General features: G+C 39.1%; 1 long non-coding RNA gene across 1 annotated transcript; it reads right to left on the minus strand.

Moving 5' to 3' along the window:
- Window positions 1–234: 234 nt before the first annotated feature.
- Window positions 235–11,465, minus strand: LOC139015519 (uncharacterized). The gene is made up of 4 exons (XR_011472454.1): window positions 11,353–11,465; window positions 7,387–7,472; window positions 5,111–5,257; window positions 235–2,808 (listed from the first exon to the last, which is right to left on the minus strand). It is a non-coding gene; the product is annotated as an uncharacterized lncRNA (long non-coding RNA).
- Between the last annotated feature and the right edge of the window lie 210 nt (window positions 11,466–11,675).

Here is an 11,675-nt window from a genome sequence, read left to right on the forward strand (position 1 = left end):
GTGATGAATGCTCAGACTATGTTTCCTGACCTTACACGCATTTACTTCTCGTTTTTTCTCCCTCTTGTGCCTTCTCTTACTGTTTTCTATCAGATGAGGTTCCCAGGAAACTCCGTATGGGATCACATCTGAGATGTAGAGTAATTATATTTAGATATAAAATTGACGCATGTCTGAAGTGTGTTTCCTTATTTTCTTTATTTGTTTTTACATACACAAGAGAGCAAGCCAATGAGAATTTAAGTACCATAAGATCAATAAAGAAGCAAACTCATAGTAATAAAAATGCAACCTCTATATCCATATTTTTTCTAGACGTTAAACAAATTACAATTATAGGTGTTTTTGTTCTGTTTTTCCATAGTTCAATCAGTGAATCAGATCTTTGGGTCTATTTTATTTTCAGATTCATTTTTTCACTCACATATTATAAAGCTTATCCATTTCTTATTTTTAATATCGATTTGATGTTCTGTGTTATTAACACAACACAGCTTGTTTAGCTGTTTCCCTTTCATAGTGCATCTGAATTAGTATCAAATTTTTACTTTTATATACACCAATAATGCAAACATCTGTGTAAGATATCACTTATTTGTTTATTTTTACAGTCATTTTTAAGGCATTTTTCCAAAACTGGAATTCCTAAATGAAAAGCAAACAAACTATGGTTCATAAGCTCCTATAAGCTGCTTTCAAATTATCTTACGGAATGAACACATCAGTCAATTTGCTGTGACAACAGCCATCGGAAGTGGTTTTGCTGTCTCATACCCCTTCTAAAATGGCGCTTACTCACATTTACTCATTTTGCTTCCTTGAGAAATTTATTGGATGACTTTTCATTTGTATTTCTCTAATTTCAGAAAAGGCTACAATTTTTAATGTAGTTATTATAGGATTTATTTCTTCATCTACCCTGTTTGTCTTTTAAACATTTATTAACCATGAGTTGTTGATTTTTGCTTAATCCCTTCACCCTCTCATCCAGCCCCCACAACACCCCTCCCCTCTGACAGCTGTCAGTTTGTTCTCGGTATCTATGAGTCTGTCTCTATTTTGTTTGTTAGTTTATTTTGTTCAGTAGATTCCACATATAAAATTATATGGTGTTTGTCTTTTTCTGACTAGCTTATTTCACTTAGCATAATACTCTCCAGGTCCATCCAGGCCATTGCAAAAGTTAAGAGTTCCTTTTTTATGGGCAACTAGTATTCCATTGTGTAAATGTACCACAGATTTTTTATCCACTCATCTACTGATGGGCACTTGAAGGATAAGTGGTGATAGAAGGAAACTTGACTTTGGATGGTGAACACACAATACAATATACACATCATGTATTATAGAATTGTACACCTGACATCTACATGATTTTATTAACCAATTGGTTATCCCAATAAACTCAATAAAAATTTTTAAAAAATTTATTAACTTATGTGTTTATATGAAATTGTACATATTTTTGTAATAGAGACAGTATAGGAGTTGGGAGCATGACTCTGGAGCCAAATTCCTGGATTTGAATTCACTCTCTGCAGTTTATTAGGCAGTACACTTCAGCCAGTTATTCAGTCACTCTGTGCCTCAATTTTCTCATTTGTAGAGTCATGATACTAACAGTACTCATCTGAGCTATGAAAATTAAATGGGGTATTATATGCAAAGTGCTTAAAACAGTGTCTGGCACATAGTAAGTCTATGTAAATGGTTGTTTACTATTATAAATAAGTTTTTTATTATTTTGCAGCTTTCCATTCTGTTGCTTTCTTTTTGGTATTTATTCTAAGGTACTTAATTTAATAAATAAATACATCCAAGGATGCACTTTTATTGCTAGGAAATGTGTTATTTTATAACAGCTCTCTATTTGGATTTTGTTGGCTATCGGATGCTAGAGTATGGCTTCAGGTAGAGGTAATATTCAAAATATTTAACAATTGTTTTAGGAGTCAATCTAAATATTTAACAATTGATAGGAATCAATCAACCAGAACAAGACACCCACTAATCAGAACAGAGCCCAACAAATCAGAAGCTGGCTGGCATCAGCCAATAAGAGTATACTCACTACATGTCACTCCCATGCTCCAGTGGACTCTTCTCTGCAATTGTTCTATTAACATGGATTTAATAGCACATTTTTTCCAAAGCATATTACTTCTAACTTGCAATGTAGTCATTTCTATTTTTAATGGGGGTATTTAAGTGGTTTAATTGTGTTCCAAACACCTGCCTTTTACCTTTTACTTCTAGTTACTTAAAAAATCTAGCTATAGCTACTCTCATTAGTACCATAATGCCAGGAATAAGCGAAATCCAGCCTGCAATGCAGACTTCAAGTGGAATATTTAATGTATGCGAGCCATTTAAGGCACATGATATACATTCAGGAATTGTTGTCACAATGCTAAAACTTTCTGATAAAATGTGAGAAAGACACTAACAAAAAACCTTATTTTTCACACATTTTGAAAAATATTGAGATGTTTGGAAGCCCCGGTCTGTTTGAAATGAGCTTTTGATTTGCCATTGTATATGCACAGCCAAAGCCTCTGGTTATCAAAAAGTGCATTGACAAGCAAATAGAATACACTCCACCAGTTGGTATTGACAGAATTCTGTCATTGCAAGTGCCTACTCCATTGATCTTGGATAATATTTCTCTCTGAGCAGTGAAGAAATAAGTACAAGCTGTCTCTTTGGCTTATACATGGTTTGTACCTCCATTTCTTTTTCCACCTCTTACGTAGTTCTCAAATTTCCATAACTGCTCCTCACTACTTGTGTGATGCTGGGCATGGTGCTCTGAAAAAGTTAAATGAAAAGAAAGAGACATTTACCAATCATATTAGCAAAGATTCCAGGACAACATATTTTGACGTCAATAATGACTTTGTTCATCACATTTTCCCCCTCCTGTGTCTTCCCTTTTGAATTTTAATTGATGTGTGTCATTGAGTGTAGATTGTCCTAAAACATTTGAATATATCTGTAGGCAATACCAAGTAGGCCACACTCTTGGAGGGGCATCCCCAGCCCTCTGAAAGGCAGACAAATAAAGTCAGCACATGATGGATGAGGTCAAACACAGACAAAAGTCACCTTAAAAGGTATGGCCCGGGCTAAGAGCAGAAAGATCAGGCCTTGACAATGGCTAATCAATTAGGTTAACATCATCTAAGAAAACATGTGTCGACATTGAAAATCAGGAAAATGAGTGTGAGGGGTAACATTTCAGAGTTCATGTTATCATCTGGAAGGAGGGGCCCATTCCGCAGATGGTGCAGGTGTATTCGATGCATCCCCACAGAGCAGAAGAGTATATTGGGATAAAAAAGGGGCGTAAACCCGTTTCCAAATTCTAGTTCCACCACTTCCCAGTGATTTCAGGCAAGTTATTACCCCTCTGGGCTTGTTTTCTCATCTGTAAAGTGGAGATGATGATACTAATAGTTACCTCATGGATAGTGAAATAAGTGAATATATGAAAGCATTTAGAATGCTTCCTAACACATAAGGACTAGAGAAGTTGGTCATGAGTAAAGCCTTTAGAATCTGTCATAGAAAGTATTCGCTGATGTTAAGCTATTATTGTTTGATGCCATTAATCATACATTATCATTGTGCTTTGATGACATAGATTATCAAGTGCCTTCTCACATAGATCTACTTGGTGGGTCAGGATGAGCTGATCTAAGGCAATTGCCACTCTGTCTGATGAGGTGATTTGAGCTTTCATGAAAATTAATCTCTGATGCATATATGATTTGGCTACAATTTTGATTAGTAATACTCTCTCTGAGGAAATAACAAGATCTACTTTTTGGACCTGCAACCCTGAAAGCCAGTTAGATAGAGGTGAACCATTAAGGTTCTCTCCCTTTGCAGGCTTCTGGCTGAGTGACAAGAAGACTACAGCAAGTCACAATCACTTGTAATAAAACCTGTTGAGTTTGCACGAGAAGTTCTAACAGACACAAGAAGGTTAGTTAATTGGTGAGCACCCCTCAGGCCAACACTTACAGACTATGAAAGTCTCAGGCCACATAATAACTTTGAACCTGAGAATAAACATTCAGGATGATGTGCAGCCAAAGTGCTTTCCCATTAGCATCAGCTGGGACTCAAGGAGTTGCTTCTTCCAGCAAAGATGTGGCCTCCACAGAAATGTATAGTGCTATTTTTCTACTAATAGTATTTAAACAATTTTTTTGTTATTGTTGTATCATTCATTACATCCACAGAGTGGCAATAATTTGACAAGCCTGGTGGTGTAAACATCCACCAAGCACCCCGTGGGTTGCAAGGAGCCCTACAAAAGGTCATTGAATCTGCTGGAGACCTGCTGGAACTGTGAGGCCAGCTTATACTGAAACTTTTGCTGGGGACCCCCACTGGGTAGATATGTTTTCCATGGTCTTATTAGTTTAAAATGTAATACTTTTTCAGCATGTATTGTTTTGACAACAAGCTCCCATTAGGAAAGTGAAGTAAAAACCTTGCCTCTTGCTTTAAACTGTAAGACTTTTACAGGATGGGATTGTTTGCCACCAAATGCCAAGATCATGATGCTGGAGCTGAGTGAGAGCTGCTGGCTGAGCTCCAGGGAAAGAGCTGAATGGCAACCTTGCTCCTCAGTCCCAGAGAACAGGCCCATTTACGAGTCATTAAAATCAATTAACATCAGCTCAAGGGGCTGAGGATGCTGTCATGACCCAGAGAACCAGGGTGCTGTTCTCATCACATCCACAGTAAGACCTGGAAATCTTCCTAGTCCTTGAAGATAAATAATAGGTCCCCTACTGAACCTTTCTTCTCTCTAAACATTCACAGTTCATTCCTCATTCCTCTCAAGAGAGGCTTGGGTTCCATCATCATCTCGATAAGATTCACCCAGAAGATGCTTTCAGAGGGCCAGGTCCTCTGTAGGTTTTAATACTAAAATATAACCTACCTATCCACCTCAAGTTTTAAGCTCTCTTGGGCCCAGCCAGGAACATAGAAGAGTTCCTCTGGATTCTTAGACCAAGACTAAAGCCCCAGACCCAGAATATATGGTATCTTGACCTCAGGAACCAAAGGAAGAGGCCTGATCACAGACACTTACCCAAACAAGCTGTCAGGTGTCAGCTCCAGGAGGTCTTCAGAAAGGAAACTTTGTGCTGTTTGACCAGCTTTGACAAAACAGTCAAAATTTGCCATGAATTTGTCACTCTTGGGACACTGCAAAGTCTTAAGAACACTTTTTGGAAAGCTGTCAAAATATAGAAGTTAAACTTAGAGAATAACACAAATAAGAAAGGAGTAACTCCTCGTTCCCCTCCAAGCCATATTTTGGCAAAATTCTATTTGTTCTATTATGGGAAGAGAAGGCTGTCAGACTTAAGGGGCCAAGCAAAGAAGAAACAGGGCATATTAAGTGAAAGAATTATTATAATCGAAGTTGAGCGCAAAATTACATCCTTCATAATTTTACACGTAAGTGAAGTGCATTTCTGTCCATGCGTGGGAAGACAGAACTTTCCTCATGTCTGACATATCAGATACCAATAACCTTTCCAGGAGTAACCGGAGTAGAAAGTTGGGATAGTCTGAAAGCTTTTTTATTGTAGCGAAACTGAGGATGTGAAAAATGCATTGTCACTCCATTATGTTGGCATCTAGGTGTGAAGAAATTGATCAACACCCCTGGAAGTGTGACTGGAGACAACAAAGCATATAAATATGTTTTAGTTCTAAAAAAGTTGAATGTGTGTGCGCATTATATGTATTTCAGAATTAAAATTTCATGATCTAAAATATTATCCTACAAAGTAAACATCAGCTAAATGAATCCAGGCACAACTTAATGAAAGTCACTATCTTATATGCATTTGTAGCATAAGCACAAAATGGGAGTCAGAAAAACATAAGACACTGATGCTTAAGCATTTTAAAATTTTCATTGATTTTGTAAGCATTTTAACACCTCTTTTATAAAAAGTCACTGGTCGATACAGTCTAACTATAAAATCTTTCAGCTATCAGAACTGATTACTAGAATAGGAGACAGAACTCACAAATGAGCCAGTGGGAAGGGAGTACCAGAATCCTTAACTTAGCTCTGCTCTGCTGGGTACATGACCCTTTTATTAGGCACTAGAGGCCTGATGCACGAAATTTGTGCAAGGGCCTTGGCTCCTGCTGCTGCAGCGGCCACCTCTGCTGCAGCTTTGTCCAGAAGGAAGGATGTCCGGAAAGATGCCGGTCTAATTAGCATATTATGCTTTTATTATTATAGATGATATAGCTGATGTTCTGATTGGTCCTGAATTATTTCTGTGTAAAAGTGAAGAGCATTTTCTTAGCCATCTCTGTGCTCTCCCTGAGTTTGTCCTATGACAAATGGCTTCTTGCAATTAAAGATGCAAAGATGGCATGGTAATCAGAATGTAACAAAGATGTGCAGTTCTCTATGCCAGGCTAAACAGTCTTGAAGTCAACGTTCCTCAAAGTGGGGTTCTAGGCCACCAACTTTAGAATCCCCCGAAGGGTATCTTGTTTACAAATGGGATTCCTAAGTCTTCTCCAAGACCTAGTGAACCAAACTCTCCTAGTCTGAGGACGGAAAGTAGGTCTTTGCAACAAGCCCTCCACGTGACGCTTCTACACACTAAATCCTACACACTGTCTTAAGAAACAACCCTTAAAGAAATTGCACCCACACTTGGACTTCATTTGTCCTCTGTACAGGCATACCTCAGAGATATTGCAGGTTTGTTTTTAGACCACTTCAGTAAAGCAAGTATCACAATAAAGTGAGTCAGAATCTTTTTGCTGGTGGAGGAGGGTCTTACCTTCAATTTGTAAAAAATGCAATATTAGCGAAGCACAATAAAATGAGATGTGCCTGTAAATCAGTGGTTTGAAGCCCTGGCCACGCAATAGAATCACTTGGGAGGTTCAAAGACACACAACCATGACTGCATCCCATCCCCAGAATGTCTAATTTGGTTGATTTGAGGTGAGGCCCAGGCAGCAGTATGTTCCATATGTTGTTCTAATATATAACTAGGATTGAATGTTGATAGCAGTAGATTCACAATAGTCAAATGTAGAAAACAACTCACATGTCTATCAGCAAGTAAAGATATAAACTAAATGTGGTATATACATACAATGAAATACTATTCAGCCATAAAAAGGAAAGAAATTTCAGTACATGCTATAAGCTGGATGATCCTTGGAAGCATTATTCTAAGTAAAATAAGCCAGACACAAAAGGAAAATATTGCATGATCCCACATATATGAGATATCTAGAATAGGCAAATGTATAGAGGCAGGAAGTAGAATAAATGTTATCGGGGGATGGGGGTGGGGGAGATGGAGAGTTAGTGCTTACTGGTTACAGAGTTTCTGCTTGAGGTGATAGAAAAGTTTTAGAAATTTATAGTCTTCTTAGCACATTTCTTCATGTAGACATAACCTCTGCAAAAAAAAAAAATGCGTGAGAAATTGTAAATGGAGAGAACATTTTGAGTGTATATTGCCAATTACATTTAGCAAATAATAATAAAGACATCTGGGAGTGCAGTATTAATAGTAAAGTACCCTTTGGAACTCTGTAAATAGACATTATAAAAATCTTAGTAATCTAACAAATTCTGTATAAGATCTCAGCCTGATTTTGTTATTGGCAAAGAAATTAAAAATGAGCATCAAATTTGTTTCTCTGTCTCTTTTCAGTAATGAACATATAATGTCATCCTTGAGATAGTGAAATGAAGGAAGTCTTCAATTGAACCCTTGGTAACAACTGCAGAATATCCGTACCACTTCAAATTCTTTTTTATAATTATAATTTTGATATTTTTCAAAGCATATTGTTAGTGCTCGATCACATGTAATATCTAGAGTCGATCACATGCCGGGTACTTCAGTTGTGGGACTGCAGGTTTTCTGTTCCACATGATCACTAATAATGGTGATACTGTTATTTCTAGAGGACTTTCCTGTATGAGTAGTTGAGAGAATCGTCTTGTTGAGATGCACCTGTGACAGAGATGCAGCGCCAATGCTGTGCGTAAGAGAAAGAAATCTTTCAAATGTATTCTAAAGAAAGACACTTTCTTCAAACCTTTACTTACCAATATCACATACTCTCTGGCAAAACAAAATGAGCTCTGCGTCTCCTGGCATAAATGAAAAGCTTATTTTTAAATGCCATATGTTGCTACGATGCATGCTGTGTTTTTAACGATTATCGCACATGCAAGCAAAATGCTGTATTAGTTTTATATTCGTGTAATTCCTGATTATCACAAATACACACAACAAAAGACAGTTACAATGTTAGGGATTGCCAGAGCTACAAAGAATCTCAAAAAGTTCTCTAACCTGGCATCTCATCTTTACAGACAATTAAATTAAGTCATCAAAGACAGACAGTAGCATTTCCTTTTCAATTTAATAAGTATTTATGGAGGTCCACAATGCGACCTATACTATAGAAGATAAATGTTAAAGAGCTTGATGTCATCCTATTCTTAAGGGATATACAATATTTTTTTAAAGAGATAGAAAATAAATAATAGTGTATTTATGTTGTGTATATCTTAGAATGGCATACTGTGAAAGTTCTCACATTTCAACATGCCTCAGAACCCCACATTGCTAAAACACAGGTAGCTGGGCCCCCACCTCCTATTTCTGATTCAGTAGGTCTAGAGTAGGACCCAAAATTTTGCATTTTCAATGAGTTCCCAAGTTTTGCTGATGCAGCTGGCTCCTGACTATGCTCTGGGAACCACTGCAGTAAAACAGAGGTGTTAAAGATGCTGGCCCTGGAGTTCAAGCGCAGAGTTTGAATCCTGACTGCATCATCTAGAACAAGCTACTTATTTTCACGGCCTCAGTTTACTCCCCTGTAAAATGGAAACAGTAACAGTACTTACCTCAAGTGTTATTGTGGGGATTAAATGAGATAATGCTTGTACAGCAATGGAACAGTGCCCGGCACATAGCAAACACACAGTAAGTGTTCATTATTGATGCTATTTTATATTAGTTCCTACATACCAATTCCCAGACCAGTACTGGTGTGTGAATATATATAAATGATAGTATAAAGGTACAGAATGTCTTTTCTTAGGGATAATTTTCTTTTACCTTAACATAACATTCTACCTAATTTTAATGTTGGAATATATTTATGTGTATGAAAAAAATAGTAATAGGAATTGGCATTTATCTTGAATACTAAGACCTCGGTAATACCATAACATGCTCCCCATTGTAATGTGGGGTTGAAATTGAATAAACAAACAGAGAGGAGTTAGGATTGAGAGTTTACCAAGAGGATTGTGAGAGTGTCATCCAGATGATAATACCTGGAGGCCCACAAATCTAAGAAAGGAGATGGGGAGTTCCTACCTCAATGACACTCATTTGTGGTAAGAGTAGCAGCTGTGGGAAGGGGGCAGGAGGTCAGTGTGCAAGAATGAGATGCACAAAATACAATGCTGGCTCCGTCTGACTCAGTCTATGCCACAGAACAGGAGCTGAGATGTGCCTGGGTGTCCTCACTGTGGCGTCACTGAATAGGTAGGTATACAGTGCAGCACATCATCCCTGTTGCCATAGCAACTTTAAGGCAAATCTACTTGGGGACTTCACCTGAGAAGTCAGGGCCTAGAGCCCTACTCTCACCACCTGATTTATGATTTTTTCTAATAAAGGGTTCAATGAGGCAGAACTAACTTGAAAATTCATTCTATTCTGCCAGAGTGGGAATGTAGGTGATCTCCTGGGCTTAGGGGATAGGCCTGGTGTGAAAGTCAAATGCTTCTGTCCTGGCTACCCTGGTCTGTGTTCAATTAGCAGGAAAAATACACTTAAGCCGCGTGAAGCTCTCAGAGATAAAGTACAGAATTTCTGCAGATACTTTGACCTAATTGTGTTAGCCCTAATTAACCACATTCTCATGTCATTGGATGAGAAAGAACAATTCTAAGCAAAGATTTTAAAGAAACATTTTGTTAAGGTCTACTCCAACCTTGTTAGATAACGCTCAGGAATTGGAATCAGGGAGATGGTAGAATTCAGGAGAGGAGTACGCGTTAGTGGTGTGTTTGGGGCCCACTAATAAGAAATAACCCACTCAACATCACTAAGCATCCCCGTTTGAGCATAAACATGGCTCCCCAAGTTAGCCACGGCTAAGGACCTGCTTCAAGGTAGACAGAACTCAGTAACTAAATGTCATGGAAAAGCACTGTGTTAGGGAATGGGAGAAAACATCGGCAAACCATATATCTGATAACGGGTTATTGTTTAAAATATATAGGGAACTCCTACAACTCAAAAGCAAAAAAAGGAAACAAACCCAAATAACCCAGTTAAAGAATGGGCAAAAGACCCAAATAGACACTTCTCCACCATATAAATGGCCAAAAGGCATATGAAAAGATGCTAATATCACTAATCATCAGAAATGAAACTCAAGGCTACATTACCTCATACCTGTCCATTGAGGAACCAACTGGGTGGGACACACTTCAAAACTGTCCCTTCAAAGAGCTGCTTTTAATCCACCCTGGCAGCCAGGAGAATGCACCTGGCAGACCAGCTACTCAGGGAGCTGATTGGCTGAGGGCCCAGGGCCAGTGCAGAGAAATTCCTGGCCACATGTATGCCGAGACCACTCCTCCCACGGGCTGCTCCCTCTAATAACCTGGTGTGGCGGGGATACGGAGGCGGACCTGTTCCTGAGCCACGTGGACTCCTTTCTGGGAGACTTCGGCGTGAGGACTTCCTGACGGTGCTCCCACCATGTAGGATGCACCCACCAAATTCCTGGTCAGGGATTTCCCCAGGTCATACTTGCATCGGGGTCTCACCGTTCTCCCAGCTTTCCTGGCCCCTTCCTATGTCCTTTCACAGGTCATTTCCCTTTTCAATCCCCCGCCTTAGCATCTGCTTCTCTGATGAACCAAGGAAACTCCTCCCCCACAGCCCACCACTCCTTGGTTGACGGTCGCACATGGGGGCTTTAACTGTCCAGCATTTTCAATGAGGCCCAGGCACTGGCTCCGTGTCTGAGGAGCAGCAGACCCCCGCAGGCCAGGAGATGCAGGAAATCTCCCAGGAGGGGACTGTCAGTGAGCCCTGGGTGAGCATATGGGCAAGGCGTTCACAGTGACTGTGTTTGCTCCAGGCGTTATGGTTTGGTTATCTGCGCAAGAGTGCACATAGGCTGTTGTGCTCTGTGAATGTGACCAGGGGAAAGGAGGGCTTTAGGCAAGGATATTCCCAGGCATCTGTTGGGAAACATAAATATACTCCACGATTAGGGTGACTTTGCTTTTACCTTTTCCACTGTATCTGGAGGTTTATTTCATTTTCGTCCTGCTCCTTTTCTCAGGACTTCCCAATTTGACTGGTGGTTATTGATGAAAATGGGAAATGCTTCATGTTCAGCACATTTACATCTTCTGGTAACAAAAAAGATATAAGAAGATTTTAAAGAGGAGCTCTTAGCAATGAGTCTAATAGGAGGCATTCAATAGTGTTAGTTTTCTTCCTATTCAGCCCCCTGGGGACAAAGGACCATATGCATAATAGGTAAGGTGCTGAGAGTCATATTCCTTGTGTGGTCATAACCAGGATCCAAATGATGTAATTATATGAAAG

Source organism: Myotis yumanensis, unplaced genomic scaffold (assembly GCF_028538775.1).
Source record: "Myotis yumanensis isolate MYYU_CA2020_CCGP unplaced genomic scaffold, mMyoYum1.0.hap1 SCAF_8, whole genome shotgun sequence".
NCBI classification, from domain to species: Eukaryota; Metazoa; Chordata; class Mammalia; order Chiroptera; family Vespertilionidae; genus Myotis; species Myotis yumanensis.